At 42.4% G+C, this 20,993-nt stretch overlaps 2 protein-coding genes across 6 annotated transcripts in view; both read right to left on the reverse strand.

The window, feature by feature from the left end:
• SOCS5 (suppressor of cytokine signaling 5) overlaps positions 1–794 on the reverse strand; it is a 77,380-nt gene extending 76,586 nt beyond the window's left edge. The window contains 1 exon segment of one of the 5 annotated variants that reach the window (NM_001445073.1): positions 596–794. The gene's annotated coding sequence lies outside the window, so the exon portion shown is untranslated. 5 annotated transcript variants of the gene reach the window in all.
• CRIPT (CXXC repeat containing interactor of PDZ3 domain) overlaps positions 1–20,993 on the reverse strand; it is a 92,476-nt gene that overhangs the window by 20,543 nt on the left and 50,940 nt on the right. The gene's annotated exons all lie outside the window — the stretch shown is intronic.

The raw sequence follows: 20,993 nt of genomic DNA on the forward strand, positions 1-20,993 counted from the left end.
GAAATGCATCGAGAACCTACTAAGTGCAAGCTCCCACTATGCGCCGCAGGGTCTGCACCGGGCTCCCGGCCCGGGTTTGCGGTCCCCCGCCCGTCGTCCTCTTGCCTGCCAGAGGGCCGGCGCTGCCTCCACCCGGGGTGGAGGCGCCGGCCGGAGGCGGACTGCGCCGGGCGCGGGCACCAGGGGCCGGAGAGGCGGCCGCTAACGGAGGCGCGAGGGTCCGGGAAGCGCACACCGGCCGGGCTGGCCACGGAGACACTTACCGGTCGGGGCGCGCAGAGCGGCCTCATCCAGGGGCACCTGCGGCCAGGCAGGACGGGCCCGGACGGCGCAGTCACCGAGAGGGCGAGTCTGCCCGCCTGCCGTCCCGTCCCGCTCCCTCCGACTGCCCGTGCGAGCGCAGTCTTGCTTCCTCCGGACGGAGTCCGGGGACCCCAGCTCCGCCGGATGCCCCCGCCAGGCCCCCACCCCTTTCCCCGGCCGCCTCCCCCTCTTCACCCTTTTCCCCTCCCCCCTCCCCGCGCCCCCACCAGAATGGAAAATACCTCCCCGGGCGGGGGGCGGCGGGGGCACGCCTCTCTGAAGGGCAGCCTACCGTGACCAATAGCAGGCGGGGCTCTGGAGGGGCGGGATTCTTAGTGGCCAATCCGAAGGCGTGTAGGTGAAGGCCGAAGTAGGGAGGCAGGGAGCGAGAGGGGGGCGGCCCGGGAGTCAGGGAGGTCCGGCCGCTCGGGTGCGCGCTGTGCGCGGCTGCCATTTTGGAGTCGGGCAGCTGCGACGGCGGCCGGTCCGGCCCGGGGAAAGAGAGGAGCCAGTCAGGTGGGAGAGAGGCTGTCACGTGGGTTTGAGGGGCGGTCTGCGGCCTGAGGGGAGGGGTCAGCGGCGGCGAGTCACGGGGGCTGAAGAGGGTCACGTGGTCAGAGAACGGCCATCAGTGGGCTTGGGGGCGGAAGGTCAGCCTTGAGGTGGAAGAAGGAGGAAAGCTTTGTCCCTGGTTTCTCTCTGTTAGGGAAAAGGAAAAGAAAAATGTTGCATGGAGGACGGGAGTGCCGGCTCGGAAAATGTGAATGAGCCTTCCCGTTAGTAAATGCAAAGATCCACGGGAACCTGGGCACTTAGTTTAATTCAAGCATTCCCATCCCCACGCCCGGCTGTCAAAAACGTGACTCATATAAGGATGGAGGGGGTTCGTCTCCCATTTTTTGCCTGTACTTTATATGGAAGGGCCCCCGCCCTAGAAATGGCTGAAAGGATAAAAGCGTAGTTGAGGCATTGTGACGCCTCCAGGACAGGCCATCTGGCCTTATAGAAACCTCTTCTTCATTCACAAACTTAACAGGTCACTTCTGTGTTAAGACATTACCGTGATCGTATTCCGACGCCTCCAAATTAAAAAAAAAAACCAAAAAAAAAAAAACTTGACCATCTAGCTCTCATCTTTATTTCAATTCATGCTTCCAGGATAGGCTAAATTATATTCCTTACTAATCCACTGAAAATGCACCTCTTAAGGCAACCAGTGGCGTCATATAATCGAGTTCAAGAGTCACTTTTTGGTTCTTACATGATCTCTTTTGCAGTAGATTCTACGGACTACATCCTTATTGAATCTTTTTCCTCCCCAAGGCACTCCTCACTCCAGTTTCCCTGAAACCGTACATAAACCTTTAGATGATCTTTCTCTTCAATTAACCTTTCTAAATTTATTCTCTATTGGCTCTTGAAGAGAGTCCCAGGATCTGATCCTTAGTCCTCTTCTCAGAAGGTACATGGTCATTCTACTGCACACAGGGTGGTCTAGCCATTTTGATGGCTGAGTGTATGCAGATGAGGTCCCAATCTGCATACATAGTCTCCTCTTGAACCTAATCAGGACGTACCCAAACTGGAACTCAAATACCCTAAGAGGTCCACAAACTTGCTCCTTCCCATCTGTCCCTTATCTTCTTTGATAATATCACCATCCATTCCCTTAGCCAAACCAGAACCTGAGTGATCCTCTAGGCTACTGTCACTGCTGCAACACTTCCCTACCCTTTCAAACTTTGTCATGCCGATTATATTTACCCTTTGTCTCAATTTCTACAGCCACTGCCTCACCTGGGCCGTTTATTCATTTACCCAGTATTTACTAAGCATTTTACAACATGCAGGATTGTTTGAGTTGCTCAGGATGTAGTGGTGAAGCAAACTGACAAGGTTCCTGAATAGGGTGAGACAAAATGTATATGAGGAAAGTAGCAAATAAATAATTCGGGGGTGATAAGCACTATGAATATCTCTCCCCCAGAAAAACAGGAAAACCTGTAAAAAAACCTCCCCAAATCGCTGCACAGCTCGTCACCTCAATCTCCCTTCTGCCTCCCCAACCTGCTCAACACTTTCTCAGCCTTTCTTCTTATTCTCAAAGAAAAGATGACCCTGATCCTTTCATCTGGAGTGATTTTATTTCTTGTCATCTGCTAGGACTTTCCTCTATCTTTATGTTACAGCTGCCTCAATACAGAGCCCCCGACTAGGAGATTAGCTATTCTGTCAGAGATGACGGACTAGAGATAAACTACTTTGAGGTCAGAGGGGATGGACCTGAGATCCCCAGCATCTTTGCACCTCCGCAATGCCTTGGCTTGGATTAGGTGCTCATAAAATGCATATTAAAATGAACTGGTGAATCCCCTGACCCCCGAATCAGGCTCCCACAAAAGCATCTCCAGCCCAAATCAGAATGGAAGGTCAGTGAACTCACCTATCAGAGATGCCTCATGGCAGAGGCAGGGTCATAATAAGAATACCTGTGTCGGTCCCTTCTAGGCCATGATGCTGTGCCCCATGTGGGGCAGTAGTTGCATCATAAACACTACTTTACTTGACAGCGCCAAGTACATGTGGGCAATTTAAAAGTACTCTTTGTTTCTGATGACGCGCCTCAAACCCAGAGCACTCTGGGTGAATTGCCAGGAGAGGCTCTGCAGGAGAAGCCTGCAGTTGCCACTTCACTCTGTATTTCCAGGCCCTTGGGTATTGCACCCCAACAGAGAGTGAGATGTTGCCAGTTCCGTCATAGTCATTGTAATTAAACCCAAGTTCTGGCAAAGGGCGGTGCATAATTATGAAGTATTATTATGGTTTTTATCATTATTAGGCACCCAGCTGCCCAGCCCAGGAAACCACAGTAGTAAAACACGGAGAAGCTAAGCTTCTCTCCCAGCTGGCATGAATCAATACCAGGTGTACTGGCATACAGTCCTGCAGCTCCACGCATCAAGATGAAACCCTCTGTCCCCTCTCTTTGGCAAGATAAAATTTTAAATGAATGGAAAGAGGAAATGTAAAGAAAGACCTTTGCCACCACCTCTAAATGGAGTTCCTTTTTTCCTGTGTCCCAGAAATGATCTCTTCTCATCTACATATTTATTGTGTAAATCTTTTTCAACTTTATCCTTGACCTGCCAGCTTTCTAAACACCATTCCCCAGTGTCTCCTGAGGATGTGTTGGTTGGGGTGGGAGTACAGAGTGTGGGAAAGAGTGCTTTTCCTTTCAAGAAACTTCTAATACAGACTAAATAATTCAGAAAGCATACTCAGGCTTGACAAGGCATCTGCCTTTTATTGAGCGCCTACTCAATGCCGTACTTGGCATTTTCACATATGCTGACTTAATCCACACCACCGTGTAAGGTAGGTTTTATTGTCTTCATTTTCTTCAGGGTCTCAAAGATTTGGTGACGGACCTGAGATCCCAACATAAATATACAAATTTGGTGATTGCATACTCATGGCAGATGTGTCCATACTGAGAGATGAATGTCGATGTCAGACACCACCTTCTTCTATCAAATTAAAAATGGGCTTTTGAATGAAGTAGATTTTAAGCTGAGCACTGAAAGGACAATTCAGGAGCGATGGTGAGGGAATGGTGCCAAACAAGGAGGCCAAATTGGCCGGAAGCCTAAAATCAATCAATAAGGAAAGATTTCTTGTTCAGCGATGAGTCATAGTATATTCTTCAAGTACCTTTATTATCTCAGCTCTTCCAAATGCAGAAGCCAACCCAGGTGGTACAGGGTGGGCTGAGGATGGAGAAGGGGGGCTTGGGGAGGGACTAAGTTTTTGAATAGAGAACTCCCAAATGGTCCATATACTGGCACATCAAGCACTCGCTTCTGGAACAGCTGAAACCATGGCAGCTTTCCCTGCTCCCTATCGGTTGTTTGTAACTAATCTGTATAGAACAATTTCTCATTCTCTTCTTTTTTCTAAAACAATTGATGAACAAAAAAAAACCTATTTAGCACCATGTTGTTCAAGGCACTTCACTTCTATTTTTAGTGGGTTTTTTAAAAAGGAATTTAAGATTCCATAAAATGCATCTATTTAAAGTGTACCGTTTGATCTGTTTTAAAACATGTATACCTTGTAACCACTATCGTAATAGAACATTGACATCTTGCCCCCAAATTCTCTTGTGCCCCTTTTGCAGTAGGAATTTTAATACAATTTTTTTTTTTTTTTTTGTCTTTCTGCCGTTTCTAGGGCTGTTTCTGCGGCACATGGAGGTTCCCAGGCTAGGGGTCCAATCGGAGTTGTAGCTGCTGGCCTATGCCAGAGCCGCAGCAACGCGGGATCCAGGCCGTGTCTGCAACCTACACCACAGCTCATGGCAACGCCCGATCCTTAACCCCTGAGCAAGGCCAGGGATCGAACCCACAACCTCATGGTTCCTAGTCGGATTCGTTAACTACTGTGCCACGACAGGAACTCTAATACAACTTATATTTTGATTACTCCAAAATCTAGATCTCTAGCTTCAAACTGGCTTTCAAATTCTAGGCCCATATTTTTAGCTACCTACTTGACATAGCTACCTGGATATTACATGCCGGCACCTCACATCAAACAGGACTAAAAGATAAAGCAAGCACTTTATCTTAGCTGCAGGAAAACCCCCATCTCCTACCTCCAATTCCCTTCTCAAATCATTTTTTTCTGTATTCTTCAGTTTGGTTGAGGTCATCATCATCTACTTTGTCATATAAGCTAAAAAAGCTTCACTTCTCCCTCTCTCTGACCTCCCCACAACATGATTCTCCTTCACACAAACATTTGGTCATCAGTCCTTTTCCATTTCCAATATCCTCAGACATGGCTCGCTTTACATGATCACAAAAATCTCCTCGCCAGTTGCTTCATGATCCAGTTCACCCACCAATCGGCCACTCGAATTTTCTTTTGAAAACCCAGAGCTGACAGTTTCAAACCTCTGCACTCAGAGACTGCCTGACTGCATACAAAGTGGCCCTGAAAATCTTGCACAGTATGGCTCCAACCTCCCCTTCTGGACTTCTCTGCTCTCTGCCCCATAAAGCATGCTATGCATTTTCATCTTTCTGTGCTTTTTATTAGATCTCTGTCAGAAATGGGCCTCCTCCTCCACCGGAAAACTCCTCTCACTCTTCACAGGCCAATTTCTATGGCTTTCCTCGGTAAAGCCTTTCCAGACCTCTCCAGATAAAAATAGTCTTTCTCTCTGTTACACTTGACCTGCCATAGCATGCTGCATGTACATTTATCACACTGAACAGACATCCTGGTGAAATATTACAGCAGAGCTGAGTCAGAACATCTGGGTCTAACTTAAAAATCTCACTTACCACTTGCTGTGCCATCTCGGGCAAGTTACAAAACCTCTCTGAGCCTCAGTTATTTACTCTATAAAATTGTGATAACAATGATAAGAATACCCCCCTTATAGGACTCTTCTGGTGATTAAATGAACAAATTATAAATGTGAACGTGATTTGCACTATACAGATATTAGAGCGATTACAACAAAGCCGTACCTTCTGATAGACTTTGAGCTCCTTGCGTGCAAAATCAACAGCTGGTCACCTTTATATCCCTTCTCCCTAACATGGTACCTGGACCTGCCTGTTGCCTAGATTGGTTTATGACCTAAGTTACCTTTTTTTTTCTTCTTCTTTTTTTTTTTTTTTTTGTCTTTTGTCTTTTTAGGGCCATACTCATGGCATATGGAGGTTCCCAGGCTAGGGGTCAAATCAGAGCTGCAGCCGCCAGCCTACACCACAGCCACAGCAATGCAGGACCTGAGCCACATCTGAGACTTATACCAAAGCTCACGGCAACACCGAATCCTTAACCCACTGAGCAAGGCCAGGGATCAAAACCGAGTCCTCATGGATGCTAATCAGGTTGGTTAACCGCTGAGCCATGATGGGAATTCCTAAGTTACCATTTTGGGGTTTTTGTTTGGTTTTTTTTTGTTGTTTTGTTTTGTCTTTTTGCCTCTTCCAGAGCCACTCCTGTGGCATATGGAGGTTCCCAGGCCAGGGGTCTAATTGGAGCTGCAGCCACCGGCCTACGCCACAGCCACAGCAGCTCGGGATCCAAGCTGCGTCTGCAACCTATACCACAGCTCATGGCAATGCTGGATCCTTAACCCACTGAGCAAGGCCAGGGGTCGAATCCGAAACCTCATGGTTCCTAGTTGGATTCGTTAACCACTGAGCCACGATGGGAACTCCCCTAAGTTACCATTTCTTATAGAATCATATTCTCTCCATTTACTCTCTTAGCCTATTTTATACAATATAAAAGTCAATCATGACATCATTTTTTTGGTAATTGTTTGTCGCCTTTGTAATTAAATAGTTTCATCACAAGGTCTCTGAGGAAATGAAATATATAGTCTACCCATGATTCATTTTATTTTATTTTATTTTTTAAGGCCACACCTGTAGTGTATGAAAGTTCCTGGGCTAGGGGTAAAACTGGAGCTGCAGCTGCTGGCCTGCACCACAGCCACAGCAGTACCACTGCATCTGTGACCTATGCTACTGCTTGTGGCAATGCCAGATCCTTAACCCATTGAGCCAGGCCAGGGATCAAACCCTCATTCTAATGGATAGTAGTCTGGTTCTAAACCCTCTGAGCCATGAAGGAAATGCCCATAATTCATTTCAAATGCCTTTAATTTCATTCAACAAAAACTTTTTAGAACAATTAAATGCCCAGCCCTGTTCTAGGCATTGGTCCTACAGAGCTGAACAAGAGCCTTCAGAGAACTTAGGCTATAATGGGGACAGTAAGCACAAACCAATAAATAAAGGGGTTAATCTATATAGTTATAGGTGCCACAAATAGAACAATGTTGAGGGCAGGGCTGATGTAACTGGAGTGGTCAGAGAAAGTCTCCCTGAGAAAGTGGCCTTCAAGCATTAATAATGAGAAGGAAACAACCCTACAAAAAGAAGGAGGAATAGCCTTCCCCACCGAAGGAAGAGCACAGACAGAGGCCCTGAGACAGGAGCAGGCAGAGGAGACTAAGGAAATGAAAGAAGCTGTTAAGGTATGAAGGGAGGGAGGGGCAGTGGTAGGAGGTGAAGTCAAAGAAACAGATGGGGGGTGGGGTGGGGTGGCAGATCACGCAGGGCTTGCAAGGGCAGGGTAAAAGGTTTAAATTGTATTTTAATCGTAATAGAAACCACTGAAGGCCTTTAAGCATGAGTATGATATGATCCGACTTGTTTTTTAAAAAGATGGTCCTCATTACATAGGGAGAACGCATCTGGGGGCAGTGGGAGGGGGGACCAGAAGGCAGACTAGTGGTTTTGGTCCAGACTGCAGATGGTGGTGGTCTGGAGTAGAGTGGTAGCACTGAAGATGGTGACGCGTAAGTAGGGTTGGGGGTAGATTTGACAGAACTGACAGGCCTAACTGATGGATTTAATAACAGTAACTGAGGGAAAGACCTCAAAGATGACTCTTAGGATTATGATCTAAGCAGTGGGGTGGATAAAGGTTCAGTTTACTGAGTTTACCCACTGCCTGTGGAGGGGCTATGCTAGGCTCTGAGAACACAAAGCTCAATGAATAATGCACAGTACATGCCCTCAAAAAACTCAACCTAGTGGGGAAGACTGCCTCCTTCCCTGGTGATTTCTGTGGGATGTTTTAAGCACAATGACAGACTTATGCATAGGGTGCACCAAGAGTGTCAGAAGGAGCCCCTAGCCCAGTCCAGCTAAGTGAACCAAGCGTCCCCCTCTCTTGGGACAATAACTAGGGCCCTTTTTCAGCCTTTCTGAATGTATGCCACAATCCACACTCTACAGTCCACACTCTCTTAACTCTATGAATGACTTTTCGTAGTTGTCAGCAGCATCTCCAGAATCTCAGAGTTGTTTGTTTTGGTTTTTAAGAGAAGAAGAAAGAAGGATATGGAAAAAGAGACCAGGAAAGTCAAGATCCTGAACAAAGGCGAGGTGCTCAGCTAACAGGAATGGGAGTCAGGACAGGCTGGGCTTCTGCTGGATCCGCCTCCGCCTACTCATCCCTGACCAACAATATGCCTTTGATTGAGGATGAATTCAGGTTTTTAAAATTTTGAATTATAACTGTAACTTTTATGAAATGACCATATGACTCCCAAATGACTTCTCCCAAGTTTTTAAATTTCTGGCATTTATTTAACTGTATTTGAACAGCTGATAATGTTCAACGTGTTTCAAAAATCAAAACAAAATAAAAAGGTATAAGGTGAAAAGTCCCCTTTCCCATCCTGCTGCTTCCACCCTGTTCTCCACTCTCCCCCTCCCTCATAGGTAGAGATATCTATTTATGTTGGATTTTCTAAAAAGTGTTCTTGCAGCGTTCTGTCATGCAAATACAAGCAATTCTTCTATTTCTTCTCTTCCTCCCTTTTCACACAAGAGGTGCCATGTTATATCTCCTGATCTGCATCTTGCTCTTCCCTCTGACAATGCGTCTGGGAGATCTTTCATGTCTGTACTAAGGGAGCTTCCTCATACTTTCAAGAGGCTGCACAGCATTGCACTGCCAGTTTATTTAACCATTCTGCGGATGATCAATTGGGCTGTTTCCTATCTTTGCTCTTTATTATAAACTGCTGTAATGAATAACCTGACACACAAGCCTGCAGGTTTAGCCTTAGGATAAATCCCCAGACTCTCCCAAACGCTTTAATAAAATCTTCCAAAGGAATGTTCTACGGTGGTGCGATTGGGTTTCTGAGTTAGAACCTCAGCTTTCCAAGGATTAACTCTCACATTCCACTACATGTAGTTCCTCATTTGGGGCCTGTAAATTATATCTTTGTATTTTCTCCCATAAGGAAATTTAAAAATATTTAACCTGCCTCTCCTGCAACCATTAAGTGTTGGCATAATGTTTTGAAAAAGAAAAAAGTGAGAATAAAATTCAGCTCGATTATGCCCCACTTAATGAATTGCAAGCTCCAGAAAATACTTGAGTTTTCTTAATTTAACCTAAAGAAGATCTCTAAAGTCTCAGGTGGGGTTGATGGGTTTGGAGTTGAGAATGGTGTAAGGTGTACAGTGCCCCAAACAGCTCTGGTGCTACCCTAGCCCCAGGGCCAAATATCCCTCAGCCATTTTTTATTAGCATCCCTTTGCATTTCTCTTTATAATTCTTCATTTTCCCATAGTTGCTTTTGGAGATAGGTTTAGGGGATTGATGAAATGGGTAGATTTTGGTGAATGAGCTTTATAACCAAGCCATGTAAAAATTAAGTATTCTGTCTTTACACTAGCCATCCCCCACCTCATAGTTTTTCTTTATCTAATACATTCCAGATACCCGAGACCAGGATGGAAAAATCCTAGGGCACTTAATTTACATGAAATCTTTTTTTTTCCTTTTCTTTTCTTTGTTTGTAGAGCCACACCCTAGGCATATGGAGGTTCCCAGGCTAGGGGTCCAATCAGAGCTACAGCTGCCAGCCTGTTCCACAGCCATAGCAATGCAGGATCCAAGCCTCATCTGCGACCTACACCACAGCTCACAGCAGTGACAGATCCTTAACCCAATGAGCGAGGCCAGGGATGGAACCCGCAACCTCATGGTTCCTAGTCAGATTCTTTTCTGCTGCACCACGACGGGAACTGCAATTTACATGAATTCTCTGAGAGAACCTATACAGATGTAGAAATATTTACAAGTAACGTGGCAATGAAAGCTGCCATTAAAATAAACACACAAACATCTTAAGAATCTAGCCCAGCCATATTACTGTCATTATTAGAAAAAAAATTATCTTCCACATAGTACTTCTCTTCGGTTCTGTTTCACGTGTGTAGGGGTTTGTTTGTTTGTTTGTTTGTTTTAATTATAGCAGGAAATAAAGTGTTTAAAAATAAACCACGAGGTTGACAAGTTTCAGCAAATAGCCATCTAGAAAGCTTTTCTTATCTCTAAAGTGCTCTTCCTCAGAAATCACAAAAATATATGAATTGTAGAACTAGAACTATCCAATCTGTCTGAAGAAAATCTACTTCCAGCTCTAATTGAAATTATCTTCCATTTTTAAAATGTCTCACCTGAGAATTCTACAGTCTCTCTTTTGGCCATTACCTTTAAAAAAATGGAATCCACTTCTTTCTTTACTTCTTTTATTTTAGGGCTGCACCCATGGCATATGGAGGTTTCCAGGCTAGGGGTCGAATCAGAGCTGCAGCTGCCAGCCTACGCCAGAACCACAGCAACGCCAGATCCCAGCCATGCCTGCAACCTACACCACAGCTCACAGCAATGGGGGATCCTTAACCCACTGAGCGAGGCCAGGGATCGGACATGCATCCTCATGGATGCTGTCACATTCATTTCCCCTAGCCACGATGGGAACTCCTCTTTATTGTTTTTTAATTAATTAATTTTTAAATTCTTTCTCATACATTCTGGTCTCTCTATTTACAATATTTATCCTTCAAGTTTTCATTAAGCACTAATTCTTCTATGTAAACATTAGGAAATATCAATTATACATTCCCCTTTTTTCTCTTCAGCTAGTAAGACTTGGACCCTGGGCTATAACCAGAATTCCTTCTTAAGTGAGAAATAATATTCGATAAAATTGTTTGTTCATTTGGTCCCTGAGTGTCTGTAAAGTACATTGGTCTACTTTCCACACTCCAATTCTGTGCCAGGGGCTCTGGTCCTCCCTTACTGTCAGGGCTTGAGCAGAATAGTGATGTCTCCACCTGCCTGTCTCTGGGGTGAAACATGTGACCCTGGTCTAAGTCATTTAGTCTATCCTAGTCCCCTGGCCACAACAATCCATTCTAGACCTCCTAGAGAAGTTGGCTCTAGATTTGAACCTAGAGGTAAGCAGTCTTTGGAGTAGCCTGCATCCATCTTGGGTACACAGGGTGAGAGCTTGCCCAAGAAGGTAGACAACATTGAAGAAGCTGAACTGAGCAACGAAAAGAGAGAAGAAACCAAATCCTAGGTTATACCGTTTGAGCCATGCATCAAGCTTCACCTGAACCAGATAGACTAAATTATTGCTCCATGAGCCAATAAATTTACCTTTTTTGATTAAGCTATGTTGGATTATGTTTTTCACCTCTGGTGAATAAAGGATTTCAGTTGACGCAACATTTTCAAACAAAATTAGGCAAATCAAACTCATGTTGTTCCCATGGTTTGCCAAATTACACAATTTCCCCAGCTAACTCCCAGACTCCTTTCTTCTTGCACTTGGAGTGACTCTACCCTTGCAGCACACCCGTCTAAACACCAAGCCAGAGTTCTCTTCCCCTTCCCCCAAAGGCTCCTCCGGGATGATGCTTAAACCCAGCCCACTGGTGAAGTTAAAGAAGGAAGGGAACAGATGGCAACCTGATTCATATTCCTCTTACAAGAAATTAAGCCAATTTATTTTGGGGGTCAGTTCCAGTTCAGTTTCAGCAGTGAATGAGAGTTGTTTGAATCCATTTCTGGTTTAGGCCTGTAATCATCTGTAGTAATCCCGAGTCCCTCACAGGGGAAAAATATTTGGGGGAGTTAATATTTTGTTCCAGTTTGAAAGAATTATGTAACATGAAATCAAGTTGCACCTGTCTTATTAGGCCTTTTGTGCTAAAAGAGGTAGCATAGAGGCAGGAGAGGGAAGTGATTAATAGTATACTTAATGCTAAAATAATCAGCCTAGGCAGCATCCATAAGAAGCAATGTCATAAAAATCTACTCTTCAGATTTGCTTTTAATATTTCTAATCCACATGAGAACACACTTTGAAGTAGCATATCATATAGTATCTACCAAAAGACTAAAAGATAGGTTGAAACATATTTTGAAAACTTTGCCTCTTTTAAAGGAGTAGGTATCTTACAGGTGACACACTTACAGCCTCTGAAAATTATTTTTCTTTTTTCTTTTTTTTGGCCACACCCATGGCATTCAGGAGTTCCCGGACCAGAGATCGAACCTGTGCCACAGCAGGACCCAGCCCACTACAGTGACAACACTGGATACTTAACCCACTGTGCCACAAGTGAACTCTTGAAAATTATTTCTAATTAAAGTGATAGCCTGTCACTATCTTGAGGCACTAAGACTTAGTGAACAATCTGGGGACATGATTATCCTTTGGAATAAAGAGTAAAAATCTAGGTTTAGAATATCAACTGGACCTTTTAAAAATATGTATTATATATCTATTATCTATTATGCAAATAATTTCAAGGCATAGAATGCTCAGTTTGTTCCAGGATATTTTTTGTTAGTGGGTGTCAAACAAACGAGATAGAATGACAGATGTCACTATATATTTTACAAAAACACCTCTTGCTTGTGCATGTGTAAGGAGGCAGTCAAATTTGACAAAACGCAGAGAGATGTCTTATAGATGGCACACGTGAGCAGCATAGGTCTTCCCAAACTGATGAGGCTTTAAAGCAGTTGTCATGAATATGTGCACACCTGTTCTACAAGGGAATTCCCACTTGTAAATATGAATCTTCAGAATCTGAGCCCAAGGCTAGCTGAGCTTAGTTCAATTTTCCATTAGTTCAAGAGAGACGATGACCATCAAAATGGATTGCATATCTTTTTGTGACTCTTCTGAGACTTTTCTATATTCCTTGGCTCTGTGTTATTTGAGGTTAAAGTTTAAGATTAAAATCCTCTTACTTGGTCCTCAAAGAAATAACCCTAATTAATCTTACAGCACTAAATTCATTGGCAAAGTGCTTTGAAGGGAATAAGCTCCTGCAAAAATAAACTGCAAAAGGGCTTGGATATACAGAATCTCAATGCTTCAAATGATGTAATTTTCTATAATATTTAGCCTGCCATTTTTAGTTTGGTATTTGTATAATAGGAGATTTCGAAGAAAAAGCTAAAGAGAGGCTAATTTGCTTGGTAGTGCTTCTGTTCTTTTGTTCTTTTAGAATCTAAAATTAACCAACATCTGCAGTGTCAACAGGGACTCCATATGGCATTCAAAGTTTGTACTTTTCCTAAATAATGTATTGGAGGCAATGTAATCTGAGAGGAATTCTGAGGTGATAATGAGTAGAATGCCTTACAGTGTATAGCAGTTTATAGTTTCAAAGTGATTTAATAACCAGGACCTTAGTTAATACCACAACAATGTCAGGAGGCAACAAGATCAGGTATTTCTTTTTTCTTTCTTTCTTTTTTTTTTTTTTTTTTTGTCTTTTGTCTTTTTAGTGCTGCACCCCTGGCATATGGATTTTCCCAGGATAGGGGTCCAGTTGAAGCTACAGCTGCTGGCCTACACCAGAGCCACAGCAATGTGGGATCCCAGCCGCGTCAGCAACCTACTCCACAGCTCACGGCAATGCTGGATCCTTAACCCACTGAGCAAGGCCAGGGATCGAACCCCCAACCTAGTCGGGTTCGTTAATCATTGAGCCACTACGGGAACTCCCAAGATCAGGTATTTCTTATTCCTGCTGAACAGATGAGAAGACAGAGGTCCAAAGGCTGGAAGCAAGATGACCATAGTCACAAACCTGGTGAACAGTAGAGTGGGAATGAAACCCAGGCCATATGGTTCCTAATCTAATACCCTTTCTACCAAATTACTAGGATCAAGTTATTGACAACCCAAGCTAAAATAGCATGTTTTCAAAATAACAGATTCCACAAACAACTCTGTGGGGAAGTGAAAAGGACTCAATACCAGACACTACATGATTAACATGCTTGTTTGGGTTTCCAGAGTTTAATGGGTTTCATTTGCTCAACTAAGTTCACAGATGATTTACACTAAAGTTCATCTAGTTACTCTTGAGATTTCCTATGCTACCTACTGGAAAACAAAAACAAAAACAAAAACACCGAAACTTCACCAAAATGCTTTTTCTCTTGTGAAATCACACCTCATAAATATTTGTCAGAGCTAGAAAATTCAAAAGCTTTCCAGTAAGAGATGTTGCAACTAAAAGTGTTCTCCTAGCAATAATAAATTATAATTTACATCTACCTGAGTTTTGAAACATTTTGTCTCAAGTCAAACTTCTGTAAAATTCTGCATTGCAGCAATCATTCAAGATTTCTGGGACAAGAAACAAAGCAGTTTCAAGTCAAAGAATGCATAGCTTGTGACTGATGCACAGGGATACATTTAGAAGAACTCTATTTTTGAAAGCATAAATAACATTATTGCCAAGCCACACTTTATAGAAATTTCCAGGTATGTAATATTACCATTTCTACTTTAAAATGCAGAGAAATTCAGTTGCCTCCATTTCTTGAAAGTTTGAGGCTTAAAAATTATGAATGCTAGCATTCTTGAAGAGGAACACTGTGAGTTTGTAATATCAAAAAGGTACTGGCATTTGCAAACACTGACAGGCAGATATATTTTCAACAAGTGGAAACACAGAACTATACTGGCGAAAGGGGCAGTCAGCAAGCATTTTAATCATGATTTGGCTCAGTCTCTGCTGGTTCTGACTTCCCAAAAGTGCATCTTTAGGAAGGACCTTCTACCCAGTGGAAAGCTGGCAGGAAGCAACATTTGAGATTGCTGATACCGAGGCAACCAGAGTTGACTTAAAACTGAAAAAAATTTTTTACCCCATTAGTTGTTTGGATGTGCCTCAAAGAACCCCTAACAGAAAAGCAATATTTAAATTTGATATTGTCCAAAACATTCTTGCAACACTAATATTCTATCTACTCTGTGTCCAGGATTAAGGAAAATCAACTAAGCACTTTTGAAAAGGTCATCTAACCCAAATAGAATGTTAACTTTCCAGGCATGAGCATACTTGGACATGGGAGTGATGAAAAAGAGAAACTGAGAGAAAGAGACAAAGGGAATGTACTTTGTCAGAAACAAGAAATTGGGAGGAACTGGGGGGAGTTGGAGAATTGGGGTAGAAAAGCCTTAAAAGAGGGGAGGTTTAAATCATTTGACTAGGCAATAACTCCATCTGGCTAGTCACAGGCATCTGTGGGAGCCCAGGATGACAGAAGGGAGTGCTATGGTGATGTTATTCAGAGGTAATCTGAATGCAGAGAGATGGTGAATGCAGAGACAGGGACAAGTCAACAGGCGGAGGAAGAGAAATGCCCAAGGCACCTGAGACCCTGGACTCCAGTTTGTTTTCTCTTTGCTTATTCAGCCAAATCTAATTTTTCTCTCTCCTGTCCCACCATCTCTACACCTCTGCACCCACCTCCATGCAGGAAAAATCTGAGTTCGCAAGGCCAAGTTTGTTTAACTTAGCTCTTATTTACCACTGAGTGATTTGTGGAGCCTGGGACTAGCAGTCATTATTTCAAGGACTTCAGCCAGCATTAATCAATCAGAATTGGAACGATACAACTTTGTTCCCAGTCAACCCACTCATAACCACAGACCTCTTTAAGCTACAGCACAGTCATGTGGTCTCTTAGAGATTCTGCTGCTGATTAATGGACTGGACAGCAAAGTGTTGGAAAGGCCAGTGCAACTCCCACAATAGTCCAATGCTTTTCTGCCAGACTGGCTTAAAAAAATAAATAAATAAAAAAAAGCAGCTGATCATGTCAAACCATGTTGGCCAATACCTGTATCATTCGCCTGAATTATTGAGCACAATAGTACATCCTGTTCTCTTGCAATTCATTATTAAAAGAAAGGATATGAGGGAAGAATTAGATGATGCTTATACTATACAAGATGCCTGGATAATTCTGCACACTGCTACACTGCCCATGGTAACAAGTTATGTGCTAACTGATACAGTAATGATTACTCTCACAGTTAGATGCAATATCACACCCTCTTCTCCTCCCTGCCAAGATGCAGAGGCTCTCAGAGGCTGGTGGAGAAGGACATGGTCTCGCCAGCTGATGCTAAGAAGGATGGAAGACTTAGCTCATTAACCCACCTCTCCCAAATCACCCAATCCACATACATCACTGCCCCAGGAGGAATCAGATTCCCCAAGGTCATCCTAAGGATAATTGTGGAGGGTAGCAGGACCCTTGGAACTTTGCCCTTTTTTCTCCACAGACACCCGTATGATGGCTTTTGGGGCCTGTGCACTCTGAGGAACTGACTTCTGTGCGAAAACATTGAGATCCTGGAAGAATGGAACACCACGTGATTGATCCCTGAATCTCTCATCCTGCTGGATACCCCTCAGGGTGGAGTTATTCTTGCTGTTACAAATACTTCACCCCTGAATGAATCAACGTGTTTAAAAGAAGTTTCCAAATATGTCTAAAACTCTAGGTGCAGAGATGTTAGTGCCAATTAACCAGGGCAATTCAGAACAGAGGTTGGAAATCAGAAAAGCAAAGAAGCACTGTGACATAGTAGAAAGAGCCGGCCCTGTCAGTAACTAGTCGTATGCCTTTAGTCATTATGCCCAGGACTCAGTTTCCTCAACTTTAAAATGAAAGGAATTTAGTGAGAAAAACTCCTGAGAAATACTCGTTTGTGTTCTCTCTGTATTTTCCTTTGGGTTGAATTCACCAAGGGTTTACTTTCCTTTTTTTTTTTTTTCCCCTTCATCTTATCATTTTGGCTGCCCAGCGGCATATGGAGTTCCCTGGAGTTCCCTGGCCAGGGATCAGATCGGAGCCAGAGTTGCCACCTCTGCTGCAGCTACAGCAATGCTGGATCCTTAACCCACTGCACTAGCTGAGGAATTGAACCTGTGTCCTGGTGCTGCAGAGACACTGCTGATCCCATTGCACCACAGCAGGAACTCCACCGAGGGTTTACTTTTGCCAGCCCTCCTTGCCATACTTTTCTCTCATCAGCCCTTTCTCCTCGTTTTTTTCCACTGGGGACGTTTTATTGAGAAAGACTGGTGGCACCTTGCAAAATGTCATATACTCTCTCCCAAATCCCAGATATTTTCTTCTAGGTTGGGAAGCAGTATCTTTTGTCTCCAAGTACCAGTATCTAATGTCTGTGATGGCTTGAGGAGAAACTCAGAGTAAGGCCACATGGCTAGAGGACCATATCTTTATAATAAACAAACAAAATAAAATTTAACAAGTTTTTTCATGCAATTGTCTTTGTTATTGCTGCTGCTGTTTGATTGGTGAAGAAAATGTTTATTATTTCAGGACTGTGCTGCATTTTGAAGGGGTGAAATACTTAGTGCAAGTAAAAATCTAGGATGGATTGCCAGGTGTTTTTTTTTTTGTTTTGTTTTGTTTTTTTTTGATCTCTGAATGCATTTATTTGATATGATCGCATGTGTGTTTTTCATGGTAGAAGACATATCTTGCTATGTTCTTCTAAGGCCATTTTCCTCACATAGCATGCTTCTCTCTTTAAACATTTTGGAAGGGAAGGTGATGTATTTTTTTTGTTTTATTACTATAATTATTATTATTATTTTGTAACTTACAGAGCCTAAAATCTTGGTTCAGTCAAAATAACCTTTGGGTATCAACACATTTCACATTAAACAGGCTTTCTCAGATCTTGGTACACAAAGTAAAATGGTATTCAGATATCTTCCTCTTCCACTTATCTTTCTAAATTCTGCCATGTAGCTGAGGAATTGCCACTGGGAGTCGGGAAGGAGGTTCATCTCTCTAATTTCAGGCCTCTTAAATCCAGAATCCTTATGTTGTTCAAAGAACTAAGTATTCTGAAAATTCTGCAAAAAATAATGCAAATGTTCTCCCAATAGAACTACTAAAAGTAGTCATCTGGTCTATCTCTTAAGGTAGAATTTATTCCTTCTTTCTTATTAAATGAGAAATAAAAAGAAGTCATACATAAGCTTTCAGAACAATGACTATAATAGAAAAAAATGTACTTCCAGCCAGAAAAAGAAAAGAAAAAAAATATTGAAATGTGGAAATAATACGAGGTCTTACTCAAGTAGATATTTATGCTCCATCCAAGAGCTGAAAGAATTAAGAAAAGCTCTAAAGAAAGGGAGAAGAACACAGACAATGGAGGAAAGCAGTCAAGTACAGAAAATAATAAGTGTATGGAGTAATAAATTGGAGTCTGGGATGATTCTTGAGAAAAACATTTTGAAATAAAAAAATGAGATTGAAAAAATCCATGGCCAGAAAAGAAAACAAAATGAATTTGTAAAAAAGGCCCATTTTGAACGAAGCCTTCAGACATAAGTTCCTCTCATTCGAAAACATTTGAAAAAAGACAAAGTGTCACAGGTAAGGACACTTGCTAAAATATAAAACAAAACAACAAAAAGGAAAAAGAAAAAACCATCATGACTTTGCTTCTTCTACCCAATGTGCCACAGAGGTTCCTAAAGGCAAATGCCTTATGGGTCTGCTTCCAAAAGGGATGAGATTTAGTCAACCATATAAATTCCATGTTGCTGTATAACAAATATCCCTAAACTGAGAGCTTGCCACAACAACATTTATTATCTTGCAGTTTCTTTCTGTTGGGAATCCGGTACAGCTTAGCTAGTTTCTCGAATTCAGGGTCTCTAACAATACTGCAATCAAGGCATCAGCTTTTGAAAAATTATAAAAATAGGGAGTTCCCGTCATGGCTCAGTGGTTAACAAATCCGACTAGGAACCATGAGGTTGGGGGTTCGACCCCTGGCCTCGCTCAGTGGGTTAAGGATCTGGTGTTGCTGTGAGCTGTGGTGTAGGTTGCAGACGTGGCTCGGATCCCACGTGGCTATGGCTCTGGCGTAGGCCGGCTTCTACAGCTCCAATTAGACCCCTAGCCTGGGAACCTCCACATGCCACAGGATCGGCCCTAGAAAAGATAAAAAGACAATAAATAAATAAATAAATAAATAAATAAAAATTATAAAAATAAAATATGCATATACTTTAAAAAAGCATAAAAGCATATGAGATGACAGGCAAATTCTCACCCTTTGACTCCATTCCTAGTGCCACCTCAACTTTAAAGGTAAAGAATTTAACTGTTTCCTAGATATTCTTCCAAATATTTTCAACTCAAATACACTGTTTGTGTGTTTATACATATGCGATCATAATAATATATTGTACACCTTGTTTTTTAAAAACTTGATGGTATGACTGGGAACCATGTAAACCAGACCCATCTCAATTTTTTTTTTCTTGGCTGCATATCCATTGCATGGCTGTATCATAATTTATTCAGTGAATCCTCTCCTAAGAGACATTCATTTCCACCACCACCCCTAACTTTTTGGCTATTTCAAATGAGTGCTGCATGAGTATGCCTATCTTTGCATATTCTGGTGAGTTTATCTTATAGACACATCCCTAACAGTGGAATCACTGGACCAAAGGATATGTGCCATTTAAAAAATTTAAAGCTTTTTTATTATAAAATAAAATAGAAATACAGAAAACGACACAAAATAAATGCAGAGCTTAATGGATTGTGAGAAGGCAAGCACCGCTTTAACTATCACCCAGATTAAGAAACAGAACTTTGTCAGCAATGTCAGAAGCCCTCCATATGCTCTGTCATCACAACTGCCTCCCTCTCTGAAAATAACCACTATACTGATTTTTATAGAAGTCGATGCCTTCTATTTTTTGTGGTTTTACCACCCAAGTGGCATCACTAACATAATAGTTTAGTTATGTCCATTAAAAACAACTATGATATGCTTTAAATTTGATTTATATCTCTTTAAATTTGCAGTTTTCCCTTCCAAACTTTTCTTTTCCATACAATTTCTCTGTTGAAGAAACGAGGGCTGTTATCACATGAGGTCACAATGCTTTCCAGCAAATACCTGTTGGCTCTTGCTGTGCTTCCCCAATTCCAGATCTTTTGGACACACTGTTTCTTTTGGATTTCTCTGCTTCCTCCTGCACAGGTGCTGATAACGTGCAGGTCTTCTGGCTCTTCCCTTCCCTCGGTATTTTGATGTTCATGGAGCTAACTTGTCACCTAGCTTTACTGTAAATATTTTTCAAGAGTTCTGAGTTTTGCTATCTAGTTTCTTTGTTTTGGGGAAGGAGCTGGGGAGATTCAAAGGTATGCTACTACTTCCTCCATCTTCCCAGAATTCTTTCCTCACGTTGAAATTTGGTAGATATGACCAAATTACCTGGAGGATGGTGAGCTTCCTGTGGACATTTGCTTTAAATTAATAGACTTCCTATTCCTAAACAGCAAAAGGAAAATAGTGGACATTCTAGGAAGAAGCGGTACGTCCTATGCATTTTTGTTCTGAATCAAAAGTGAATCGGTATGAAAGAGCTTTTTAAATAAGAACTGGTGGGATCTTCTATTCTGTAGAATCTGCAGAATTTTTATGGATCACTCTGAGATGAATAATGCAGCTGGAGGACAGGGGCTATACTGGCTTTCAGAGGCCTAATCAGGAGGAAAGTGCATACAGATCCTTCCACAAACCATACCATCTTTGGAACAGAAAGTGAAGATCTCTGCAGGGTCAAGTTTGAATATAAATAAGTTGGAGGAGTTTATTCGGGAATCTTTCAAACCACAGGTCATATGTCTGTGTTTTTTCAGCTTTCTTCAAAAATTAAGCCAGCTGGGAAGGACAGTTGGTTTTTATTATATTCTGTTTCAACAAGCTTCTCATTAACAACACACTGCTTCTGACAGAGACTTTAGTTATGTTCTCAAAAACATTATCCTTGAAGTTACCATTGTGAATCAGTGGGTTAAGGACCTTATATAGTCTCTCTGAGGATGTGGGTTGGATCCCTGGCCTTGCTCTGTGGGTTAAAGATCCAGCATTGCCTCAAGTTGTGGCATAG

The sequence above is a fragment of the Sus scrofa genome, chromosome 3 (genome assembly GCF_054392235.1).
Source record: "Sus scrofa isolate SSC_HxYL_T2T_F1_AM1 chromosome 3, Sscrofa_HxYL_maternal_Yorkshire_Landrace_v2.0, whole genome shotgun sequence".
NCBI lineage: Eukaryota > Metazoa > Chordata > Mammalia > Artiodactyla > Suidae > Sus > Sus scrofa.